The sequence below is a fragment of the Pleurodeles waltl genome, chromosome 3_1 (assembly GCF_031143425.1).
Source record: "Pleurodeles waltl isolate 20211129_DDA chromosome 3_1, aPleWal1.hap1.20221129, whole genome shotgun sequence".
Taxonomy (NCBI): Eukaryota; Metazoa; Chordata; class Amphibia; order Caudata; family Salamandridae; genus Pleurodeles; species Pleurodeles waltl.
In genome coordinates this window covers 1501501451-1501514517 of record NC_090440.1, presented here as the reverse complement: position 1 = coordinate 1501514517, position 13067 = coordinate 1501501451, and the positions used below count along the sequence as shown (strand labels likewise).

At 43.2% G+C, this 13067-nt stretch overlaps 1 protein-coding gene across 1 annotated transcript in view; it reads right to left on the bottom strand.

Moving 5' to 3' along the window:
* Positions 1 to 12821, bottom strand: part of KYNU (kynureninase) — a 915617-nt gene extending 902796 nt beyond the window's left edge. Inside the window, exon 1 of the mRNA XM_069225084.1 lies at positions 12718 to 12821. The gene's annotated coding sequence lies outside the window, so the exon portion shown is untranslated. The remainder of the gene's footprint in view (positions 1 to 12717) is intronic.
* Between the last annotated feature and the right edge of the window lie 246 nt (positions 12822 to 13067).

The following is a 13067-nucleotide window of genomic DNA, read 5'->3' as shown; positions in this document are numbered from 1 at the left end:
GGTGCACCTGTGGGTGGGATGGGGGTTCTGTGAAATCAAGAACCTGTTGGGTTTTAGGGCATTGGACAATATTGGAATCTTCAAAGTAGGGGTTGTACTGGGGAAAGGAGATCTTATGTCCTTCTCCTCTCTCCAGAGGGAATACCAATTGGACTCTACTCAGTTCCTGAAATATGCCCAGCTATGACACGCTGGGCAGGCATAGAGTTTGGGAGAGATGGAGATCCCGGAGTATGACCCCCTAAAGGGACAGCTCAAAACATGTTGCAGGTTGAAACAGAGGTGGGTAAACCACAAAAGTCTTGAGCCAGCCTCAAGCCTGAACCCTGGCTCAGCTCAAAGTCCTACTGGAACCTTGAACGCATAACAAGCTGAGCTTTTATATAGTTTCTGCCTACTGTCCTATGCTCAGCCCAGTATGTGGCGTTACAACCAGAGCTGTCGACTTTGGAACTGGGTAAACAGTTTCAAGTGTAAACATTGACTCAACATTCTGTGATTCTGGGCAAATCACTTAACCCCCCCCCCACTTAAAACGTGACCTTGTGTAATGCGACTGATGCTGATGTAAAGTGCCCCAATGCCTTAGGGTTGAGTTTTCACTAACAAAAACTGAAGAAAAATGCACAGAGGTAAAAGAGTGCCTTAACATAAATAGACGACAAATACAAACCAAACTAGTGGCTTAATTTTACAAACTGAAAAGAAAAAGCTTAGATAAATCATGACGTCCCTCCTTAAATTGTGATCTTAGGTATATACTTTATTTCACCCAAACTACATTTTCTACATAATAGCATATTAAAGTACTTTAAAAAAATGTGAGTTCAAAATACCAGCTCTACATAAACCTACTGTATTTGATTTAATAGACCATAATCTTGATTGATAATGATCTGTAACGCATACAGGGTTCACATGACAACTGTCTTGCCTCTTAGTTCACTAATGGCACTCTCACCAGTGTGGGGGTGGGGGCAGGATGGTTTCACAGAAATGTTTTAAAACTATCACTGAGTACTTCTCAGTGTGGCCCTATAATGTGACATATTAATGGCAAAGGTTTCATACATTAATGAAATACACTTATTTGACATTTGATCCGACTTTATCATATTTTACACAATGTATGTTGTAATATTTAAATGATAAATATTTTCAGGATTTGGCTCATGTTCAAGCCTGGTCCTGGGTCTTAGAGCCAGAGCCTATTAATTTGTCGGCTCCATCAGTTCTGAGCTAAGTAGGGAGTCAGAGGTGTCATATGAGATGTCACCACCAGGTACATGTCTACATCCAAATATGGCAGGCTTCTGTTGCTTCCTTCCATGTAGTATCTCTAAAGATTTTAATATGATTCATTATTAAAAAGATAAATGCTTTCTTTCTCCGTTTTCTTCTCATGCGCTCTCTCCTGTTCTTTATCAATCCTGCAAATATCCCTTGTTTTCCTCTTGTTTTTGCATTATTTCTTTGCTTTTTCTATAACTGTGATGGTTCCCCTCATTTTTAGGTCGAGCATTAGCAGCGTGCAAGCGCTGCTTTTGCTTTTCGACTTTTGTTATCTATTCTGTGGGGTTAAGACAAACCCATCACTTTAATTAGTTGATGGGCTTGCCTATTAATATTGCTTTTAGTTTATTTGGCAAAGGCATGAATATGTAATGCCTTTTCTTGTGTTCAGCCCTCCTCGTGAGCACCAGCCAACTACTGAAAACATACTAGGCTCCATGTTTTCAGCATGGTTTCTGAACTACTTTACCTTTTTATTTCCTATGCAGGGCGATCTCACTGGGTTTTACACAGTGTGATCACACACGTTTTTTCTAAAATTATTTTTTGTTTATTTTCCCCGTGCCTGCCCTCCCCTTGAGATTGGTGCGTACACTGCTGCACAGATGCATTTCCACACGTCTTCTAGTTTACAACGCTGACAGCTCGAGTAAACGCGTCTCCCATTGCATTGCAAATTCTTGTTTATTTTGATGCTCAGCCTCGTGGAGCAGCAGAAGTAAGTGTTGCACAACACAGCCATAATGGGTGTTCTCGTCCCTGTGCTTTTCTACTCATGCTGAAGGTATTTCAGGGAGCTTATACATATCCAGTGCTGGCTTTCACCTCTGCGGTTCAGAAAATACTTATGCACCGCATCGGTGCAGGTGAGTATTTTCCTAGCATGATTTTAGCCCGACTGGATTATATTTTCAGCCTTAACATCAGGATCTTCTGTGTGCTGGCATCCAACTCAGAGTGCAACGCGGGCTGTACTTCGAGTCACGAGTGCTTCACTGTGGCTCTTACACCCACTTCTCTTCTTTCGCTCCTGTAGTCCACCTTGGGGCAGACGTAATGTGGTGTGATAATAGGTAATGTCCGGGGCTCTCTAGTACTTCACATACCTGTCCATAGGACTGTGCTTAATTCCCCCGTCTCCCATACAAAACAAGGAGACTGAATGCTTATTAGCAGACTGATAGGGCCACCGGAATTACAACAGGCTGCTGTGCGATTTGCATATTTCTGAGTTTGCCTCACTTGTAGCCAAATTCGTCACCTGCACAATTTGAAAGGTTTTAACCAAAACATGTTTATTGTCCATATTAGTCAAGCTACTACCGCATAGTGGAAGGCCCTTTGAAAAGAAAGATGTTCACCTTTCAGTTGTCTGCTGTATGTACATGATAAACTGGTTATCAATGAGGTTAAAATGCTCTCCCAGGCGAGTGTATCATGTTTTAAAATCTCAGATCAACGAAGTAGTACTGTCAGAAAACCTTCCATTGTTACACTGCATAATTTGATTATTCTTCACTCAGTTTACTCAAACCTATTGCATAATTGTGTGTCCCTCATCGTATAATTCAAGTGGTCCTGCTTTTAGGATAAAGTCCAGACATAAATGCATGTGTTTACACCTGGCCCTGCAATAGTTCATTGAAACTGTGGTGGTGTTTAAAATGTTTTCCTTCAAGCCACAGTGATCACACACTTCCTTGTCTACTCTCCTTGCCTTAGCGCAATTCGCTTGTGACAGCAGCTGCTCCAGTAAAGGTTATTTCTGTTGCTTCTGTAACTTGCACAAGTTTTATTGTTCCATTGAAAAACGGGATTATAAAACCTGCCGGTGGGCTAATTCAAGTAAAAAAATAAAAATAAACAGGAGACATGACTGACACAACTGCAGCTCTGCATCATAACATTTCCAGCTGGTGTCAATCTGGAAAAAAACAACAGAATGAGATGGGAATTCCCAAGGAAATCAACAACATGATAACACTGCCTCTTTCACAGGTCCCTCGAAACAACCCCTAACTGCAAGAAGTGATGTTTCCTTCGGCCAGCTGCATTCCTTTCAGTGACTGCATATAGTGGGAGGAGGGAGAGCAGATGTTTTGAAAGAGTTTGCTTAAGGGCACTCCCTCCCATCGAAAGTGTAACTGCTCACAGTCACTGCCCCAAGTTTCTGCTTTTTTGCATGTATGGGAGATGTTTGTTCCCATGTGCTGCACATTTTTCCCCAGCTTCCTTCTGTTAACTTCTGTCTCCTTCAGTCTAGCCGGGGGGACTTTCTAAGCACGGTATTGTGAAGAACCTTTGGGGGCAGTGCCTCAGTCAAAGGTGTGATTATTTAAATGTGTGCCTAATTTTCTTAGAGTTGAGCGCACAAATGCTCTGGCCTCTGTTGTAATCTCTCTGTGGGCTTTTAACCATGCCCATGTCACGGCCATCACTTTAATTTTTTCATGGGCTTGCCTTTTAAAATTCGCTTAATTTCATTTGTGAAATGCATGCATATGTCATGCCTTATCTGGTGTTTAGCTCACCTCGAGCGCACCAGCCAACTACTGAAAACATGCGAGGCTGTACTTTTTCTTTTTATTTCCTACACAGTGTGATCTCGCTGGGTTTTACAGCGCGTGATTGTGCTCATTTTTTTTTCAAATGTTTTTTCGTAAATTTCCCCTGTCCCCATCCAGACAACCCACCCGCCCTCCCGCCAAGAGCCTCTTCACATATGCATTGCCACGCATCATCTAGTCTACAGTGCTAATATCTCTAACTCGACTGCATTTCAAATGCTTGTACCTTTCGTGTGTCTCCTTCATGCTCATGACGTGGCACTTTGAATCAGCTCACTTATGTGAAACTGTATTACTTTTCAATTTCAAATTATGTGGCAAGAAAAGTACGGTTAGGAGTTACTAACGCTAATAGCTCTAACTCGAGCAAATGCGAGACCCATTGCATTGCACATGCTTGTTAATCTATTGTGTTCATTTCGCTTCATTTCCTTAAATTAATAGTTTAGAATTGGTGATCTCTGTTATATTTTCTCTTTTGTTCTACATGTAATTAAGATCTTGAGGCTGCCAGCTGAAAATAGTCAGAGACCTTGGTAGGATAAACAAGTGTACTTAAACACTTTAATGAGTCCCTTTCTGAGTGTCCTCATAAGCAGAGGGGTGGGCTTATTTCTATCAGCTCGGAGAGCTGCTGCTTCTGCCTACTAAAGCTGAAGTCCGCTGCTTCTGCCTACTAAAGCTGAAGTTCGCCTCTCCTGAAGTGGGCGGGTCTAATGTGGGCCCTTCTGAGCTGCCCAATAGACAAGATTGCTGAAGAACAAGTGATACACAATCTGGAGGGAATACCAACTATTACAGAACACCAGCCCAGTGCAGAAAAGTAATTATGATGTGGCCGCTGCTGCTGTTAACATATCCTATAATGGGCAAGAAGGGACACAAAAAAAGCAAGGACGAGCACACACCAGGACTGTTATCTAGAAGAGGGGAGGTCTACATAAATAAAAACACCACGCACATTTAGTCAAGCCAATACCAGTGCTTAATTTGTGCTTGTTGTTTCTGGTGCAGGGCACCGGCACTTATTTTTGAGGGCCAGCACTTATTTTTCTACCTCCAGTTTATTGTTTACTGCGAACAAAAGACACATATGGGAAAGACGGAAGAAGAGAACAAGCATTTGCAATGCAATGGGTCTCGCGTTTGCTTGAGTTAGAGCTGTTAGCATTGTAAACTGCTTTTGCCACTTAAATTGAAAATGAAAAGTAAAACAGTTTCTTATAAATAAGCAGACTTTTCTTGCCATATAAACCAAAAAGTAAAAGTTTCACGTAAGCGAGCCGACGGCCGCCATCAGCACAATCTAGACACACAAAGGGAAATAAAAGTTTGCTTGCAGAGAAACCTATCGGCAAAAGTTCAATTGTCCATGTAACCGGCAAAAGTGCAATTATCTATTTAACTAGCAAAAGTACAAATACCTATGTAACAGGATCGATGTCATGCAAAGCGCTGGACTACTGCCCAGCGAGATCGTGCTGCGAAATAAAGAGAAAAAGTAGTCCAGAAACCAGACGGAAAACATCGAGCCTCGTATGTTTTCAATAGTCGGTGCGAATTTTAAAAGGCAAGCCCACAAACCAATGACAGTGACAGGCGTGACATGGGTGTGGTTAAAAGTCCACAGAGAGATGACAATAGAGGACAGAGCGTAAACGCAGAATATGCACTGTCAAATTAAACACATCAAAAAGCTGTTAGTAAGTTTGCAAGAAATATATTAGAATTAGTTTAATGTAAGCCAGGTTAAAAACATTCCATGGCTTTGATTATGTAGAGGCATGAAGAGATCCTATCTACCTTGCAAATTCCTAGTAAAAAAATGTAAATAAGCTGTGATAAATATCTCATTTATGTTGATCACTGTTTCTTTTTTTCCTGTTTCTGCTCGGTGACCTGCCTTTCACCCTGGCAGCTGGCTCTGGCAGCAGGCATTGTAACATCAGAACTCAACTGTAATAACTTACTACAGTTGAGCAGCTATGTCACCAGTCGCCTGCAATAGGGGAAATAGAGGCGGACTCCAATGTATTCAAGTAAACTGATACCTGTAAATAAGTTAATGAGAACTGTGCTTGAAGTGCGCAGAGTAAGTTTACTGTCTCTATTTACACAAATGTACATAAACGGCAGAATATGCCTCCATGCTTGGAAGACCCTTATAAAACAGCTTTATTGAATGTTTATTGATAAATACTACTGCTGCGGTCTGTCGTTGTGCTCTCCCAGTCTCCATTGAACCCCATGGATGCTACTCTCGCATACTCCGTAGCAGCTGCCTGCATCACTCTCTCTTCCAGGGCCTACTTGCTAAACACACCACCTCTTCCCTGGCAGGGGCACACATGCAATGGAAAGAAAAAACACAGCTGACAATGCCTTCTATTAAGAAAGAAACATAAGGGTGCGACGTAACAAAACTAAAACTATTTATAAACAGACCATAAACTATTGTCAAGAGAAACGTAGAGCAGACTGTATCAGGGGTTAATTAGTGCTTGTTGTTTCTGGTGCGGGCACCCTCACTTATTTTGGGGGGCCGGCACTAATTTTTACTGCAAGCAAAAGATATATGGGAAAAACCGAGGAAGAAAAAAACGAACTCGCCCAGGTATACAGCAATGGCTTGAAAAGGAGCCACACTGCGTCTGTGAATACGATGCACCCAAAGGCACAACATGTATTCTCCTAGCATTTATCTAGTTCAGGGCGCTGCACCAGCACAGGGTAAAATAACTCGTTTAGTTATCTTTTGTCAACTGACAGCACCATGAGAGGGTTGGCAGATCTGGGCTATCACTGGTGAAACGGCCAAGAGAGGATTGTCAGCTGTCGTGGTGGGGGCGTGGATGTACCTTTACAGTGGCACAAACATAAGACAAGACCACCCTGGAATCACACAATGGCCAGAAACGGATACTCTGTTAACCCCTTCGCTGCCAGGCCTTTTCCCCCTCCTGTGCCAGGCCTTTTTTTGGCTATTTGGGGCAGTTTGAGCTTAGGCCCTCATAACTTTTTGTTCACATAAGCTAGCCAAGCCAAATTTGCATCCTTTTTTTCCAACATCCTAGGGATTCCAAAAGGTACCCAGACTTTGTGGGTTCCCCTGAAGGAGGCCAAGAAATTAGCCAAAATACAGTGAAAATTTCATTTTTTTCAAAAAAATGGGAAAAAGTGGCTGCAGAAGAAGGCTCGTGGTTTTTTCCCTGAAAACGACATCAACAAAGGGTTTGCAGTGCTAAAATCACCAGCTTCCCAGCTTTCAAGAACAGGCAGACTTGAATCAGAAAACCTAATTTTTCAACACAAATTTGGCATTTTACTGGGACATACCCCATTTTTACAATTTTTTGTGCTTTCAGCCTCCTTCCAGTCAGTGACAGAAATGGGCGTGAAACCAATGCTGGATCCCAGAAACCTAAACATTTCTGAAAGGAGACAAAATGTTGAATTCAGCAAGGGGTCATTTGGGTAGATCCTACAAGGGTTTCCTACAGAAAATAACTGAAAAATATTTTTTTTGAAATTGAGGTAAAAAAGCAGCAATTTTTCTCTATGTTTTACTCTGTAACTTTTTCCTGCAATGTCAGATTTTCGAAAGCAATATACTGTTACGTCTGCTGGACTCCTCTGGTTGTGGGGATATATAGGGCTTGTAGGTTCATCAAGAACCCTAGGTACCCAGAGACAAAAAATGACCTGCCCGCGTTTTCATTCTATACCTGGTATACAGCAATTCATTTGCTGAAATATAAAGAGTGAAAAATAGCTATCAAGAAAACCTTTGTATTTCCAAAATGGGCACAAAATAAGGTGTTGAGGAGCAGTGGTTATTTGCACATCTCTGAACTCCGGGGTGACTATACTAGCATGTGAATTACAGGGCATTTCTCAAATAGATGTCTTTTTTACACACTCTCTTATATTTGGAAAGAAAAAATGTAGAGAAAGACAAGGGGCAATAACACTTGTTTTGCTAATCTATGTTCCCCCAAGTCTCCCGATAAAAATGATACCTCACTTGTGTGGGTAGGCCTAGCGCCTGCGACAGGAAATGCCCCGAAACGCAACGTGGACACATCACATTTTTTTAAAGAAAACAAAGGTGTTTTTTGCAAAGTGCCTACCTGTAGATTTTGGTCTCTAGCTCAGCCGGCACCTAGGGAAACCTACCAAACCTGTGCATTTTTGAAAACTAGAGACCTAGGGGAATCCAAGATGGGGTGACTTGTGGGGCTCTGACCAGGTTCTGTTACCCAGAATCCTTTGTAAACCTCAACATTTGGCTAAAAAAACACATTTTCCTCACATTTTGGTGACAGAAAGTTCTGGAATCAGAGAGGAGCCACAAATTTCTTTCCACCCAGCGTTCCCCCAAGTCTCCCGATAAAAATGATACCTCACTTGTGTGTGTATGCCTAGCGCCCGTGACAGGAAATGCCCCAAAACACAACGTGGACACATCACATTTTTTTAAAGGAAACAGAGGTGTTTTTTGCAAAGTGCCTACCTGTAGATTTTGGCCTCTAGCTCAGCCGGCACCTAGGGAAACCTACCAAACCTGTGCATTTTTGAAAACCAGAGACCTAGGGGAATCCAAGATGGGGTGACTTGTGGGGCTTTGACCAGGTTCTGTTACCCAGAATCCTTTGCAAACCTCAAAATTTGGCTAAAAAAACACATTTTCCTCACATTTTGGTGACAGAAAGTTCTGGAATCAGAGAGGAACCACAAATTTCCTTCCACCCAGCATTCCCCCAAGTCTCCCGATAAAAATGATACCTCACTTGTGTGTGTAGGCCTAATGCCCGTGACAGGAAATGCCCCAAAACGCAACGTGGACACATCACATTTTTTTAAAGAAAACAGAGGTGTTTTTTGCAAAGTGCCTACCTGTAGATTTTGGCCTCTAGCTCAGCCGGCACCTAGGGAAACCTACCAAAACTGTGCATTTTTGAAAACTAAAGACCTAGGGGAAGCCAAGAAGGGGTGACTTGTGGGGCTCTGACCAGGTTCTGTTACCCAGAATCCTTTGCAAACCTAGAAATTTGGCTAAAAAAACACATTTTCCTCACATTTCGGTGACAGAAAGTTCTGGAATCTGAGAGGAGCCACAAATTTCCTTCCACCCAGCGTTCCCCCAAGTCTCCCGATAAAAATGATACCTCACTTGTGTGGGTAGGCCTAGAGCCCGCGACAGGAAATTCCCCAAAACACAACGTGGACACCTCACAATTTTTGACCGAAAACAGAGGTGTTTTTTGCAAAGTGTGTACCTGTAGATTTTGGCCACTAGCTCAGCCGGCACCTAGGGAAACCTACCAAACCTGTGCATTTGTGAAAACTAGAGACCTAGGGGAATCCAAGATGGGGTGACTTTTGGGGCTCTGACCAGGTTCTGTTGCCCAGAATCCTTTGCAAACCTCAAAATGTTGCTAACAAAACACGTTTTCCACTCATTTCGGTGACAGAAAGTTGTGGAATCTGAGAGGAGCCACAAATTTCCTTCCACCCAGCGTTCCCCCAAGTCTCCCGATAACAATGGTACCTCACTTGTGTGGGTAGGCCTAGCGCCCACGAAAGGAAATGGCCCAAAACACAACGTGGACACATTACATTTTTTCATAGAAAACAGTGCCTACCTGTGGATTTTGGCCTCTAGCTCAGCCGGCACATAGGGAAACCTAGCAAACCAGCGCATTTTTAAAAACTAGAAACCCAGGGGAATCCAGGATGGGGTGACTTGTGGGGCTCTGACCAGGTTCTGTTACCCAGAATCCTTTGCAAACATTAAAATTTGGCCAAAAAAACACTTTTTCCTCTCATTTCGGTGACAGAAAGCTCTGGAATCTGAGAGGAGCCACAAATTTCCTTCCACCCAGCGTTCCCCCAAGTCCCTCGATAAAAATGGTACCTCACTTGTGTAGGTAGGGCTAGCGCCCACGAAAGGAAATTGCCCAAAACACAACGTGGACACATCACATTTTTTCATAGAAAACAGAGGTGTTTTTTGCAAAGTGCCTACCTGTGGATTTTGGCCTCTAGCTCAGCCGGCCCAAGGGGGGGCAGAAATGGCCTAAAATAAATTTGCCAAACCCCCACTTCCCCCAACCCCCCCGAGAGCAACCCTTGCCTACGGGGTCGCTCCCCCTGCGTGACATTGGCGCCAAAAAAAAAATCCCCGGTGCCTAGTGGTCTCTACCCCCTTCAGCTTCCAGCGCGATGGGGGAGGCCCTGTGACAAATCAGTGCGCACCCGCTGACCTCACAGGAGGGGGGGGGGTCGGGGTGGAAGGGGAAGGGCTTCCCCTTCTATCCCTGCCTTGGGGGAGGTGGGTGGGGTGCACATGGGGGGAGCGCTAACGCTCCCCCCGGTTCCCGGGTGTAGGAAGAGGAGACCTCGTCCAAGGCACCCGGGAACCATTGCCTTGGACGAGGTCACCTCGTCCAAGGCACCCGAGTGGTTAACAGAGTAAATGAGTATATGTTGATAAATGCACTGTGACAAATATACTCATTGACATTAAAAACAAAATCTGCTTTGTATGTGAACCAATGGCACTCAGGACAACAAGGAGATGTAGGTTTGGGGTGTTTACGTGACCACCAGGCGACCCTGGTTGTTATATATCTATGTAGTGAAAATGCAGATTAGCTAGTGCGTGCTTTTCAATTTTGGAAGCAGTATTGCAAAAATAATATATCCTCTGGACCGATCCATGCAAACAAAAACACCTATGTTAATGCCACGTATGGGGCCTTGTTAATATATTAAGGAAATATGAAGGGGAAGAAGAAAAAAAACACGCAGACCTATTTACTGCACTGGGTGGCTACAACACGGTCGTTTGGCTACGCCTGTGACCACACTGCACCTCGGGGGAATTGCATTTGTCGTGGATGACAACACTTTACAATGGATAGTTTTGTAAAATAAAAGGATGCCAAAAATAACATGAGTTGCTTTTAAGCACACTGTTCTCTGAAATAATAACGCCCTGCCCTCTGTGAGGCACCAGCATGCAGGAGATCACCGAAGAAGGCTTCCCTCGGAAGCGAGGCCTCTTTCTCCCAGAGATTCCTCACTCGAGCAGCAAGCCCTTGCTGTGGCTTTTCAAGGCCCAGAGTCTCTCTCTGCCTCGCTGGCCCCCTCCCAACCGGCTCATCGGCTGTCTACGTGCACCCCCCACCCTTTGCCTCTGCCTCCGATCCATCCACCCTAGCCCCCAGCAACCCGGACACACTGCTGGCAACTAACCTGCTTCTGGGAGTCTTGCATGTAAGTGTGCTACTAGGCCGCACTGAGTCCAGGAACTGCTGCTCGGATTTCACATGCGTGCAAAGAAAACAAGCATTTGGAATGCCATAGTCTCATGTTTGCTGGAGTTTGAGCTCATACCGTTGTAAATTACTGACTGGACTTTTATTGCCAAACAGACTGAAAATAACAAAAGGAGGAGAGCGAAGGTGAGCTGGACCTAGAAAAGCCCCCCTTTGCTGTTGGTTTATGTTTACAGAGGGAGCTGGTGGGGAAGAGGGACTGAACAAGCACCCACACTGTTGAGGTAAAACAGGCGAATGCTAAAAAAAAGTACCTTACAGAAGAGATAAACAGGACATAGCGCAATTACACAGTACTTTGTGCTGCTCCCAAAGTGAAAAAAGGCAGGACAAAGAGGCAGAACTGACCACTAGCAAGCAAGGAATTTTGAAGGACACTGCAACTAACACATCAAAACACTGGAACTCACTCTATTGTATACTTTAGTATACAGCAGTCCGAACGCAAACGCTCGACCTAAAAACGAAAAAGCGTCACAATGGGAGAAAACAGAAATCTGCAAGAGTGAGCTGAAGGGTTAGGTAGTGGCTTTAAATTGATTGAAGAGGCACGAAATGGCTTCAGGATTGCGCTGCCTCAGTATTCCATGTTTGCACATTTAAATTTAATTGCAGCAGCCGCAAATTTAAGAAGAGGGCTTTGGCCACCGCAAGTTTTTATTGACAAATTAAGCACTGGCCAATACAATCAATAGGGTATCTAGAATGCAGAATTTAAATAGCGGGAACACTTTTTAACAGCTGATAACATTATTCTGAAATCATTTGCCGACTAATTCGGCTACAGCCAGGCTTTGGCTTTCGGAGCACTTTTACCTCTGTTGGCAGGTTTTACTATGATCGAAAAAAACAGTTGCTGGGAGTATTGCCATTAAATGATTACGAAGCTGCACTGTTCGGTAAAGTCACTCTGACTCACCAAAGAAACTCGCCAGTGTTGAAAGACGCAGGAACAGAATTCCGTAACAATAGAACAAATGTAACCAGCAAATAGAAAGGTAAAAAACATGAACACCTGTTTTTTACAAGAATCTAGAAACATGAAGGTGCTGATTTTCACTGTCTCGGGTTTCCAAAATGCATTGACAAAACAAACGGATAACCCTAAAAAGCAGTCTTCAAATGTTTCATTAAAAATTCCTCTTACTTAAAACATGTGATTTGGATACATAAAACCACATGCTCTTCATGATGCAAAAAAAAAAAAAGTAATTGATTCAAATCTAAGCACATGACAGCCGTTTGTAACATTTTCCAGATTTCAAATATTTAACCCGTATTTAATTTTTATTAGTGTCCCACTAGAATCCATGCCAACAGACCCCATTCAGACGGGAGACTCACGATTCTCTAAGCCAAAAATAGCTTTATTTTGGCTGTGCTCCGCTTGAAATTGCCTTTCTTTAAATGGAAGTCAACAGGAGAAATACATTGTACCGATATATTTTTTAAAACTTTCCTCTTCTAAAATGTTGGCATGTGCACATTAGAAGTTTTAGTCAGATACACCATACCTTAATTTAGAACGTTGTGCGAAGTTTATGCTTCTGCCGCTCGTGCTTGAAAGAGTGCACATTGGCCCTGGTCCTGTAAACGCCCAATGTATGTTAAACATTCCCAGCGAACGAACAAATAAAAAGAAGGACAAAGGTCACATGACACGCAGAGCAAGCAAACCATGGATCAATAGTTTTCCTGTAAATAAGAGCAGAAACAACAGATCTCTCCTTCACTGTAGTAGAAGCCTGTGTACAACTGTCTTACAAATAAATACATTTATAGTTATTCCTTTTTTAAACGGTTTGTACAGTCCAATATTACGCTTAACATTGGGAACGTGTGTACTTTCTGTTTTAAGAGTTTT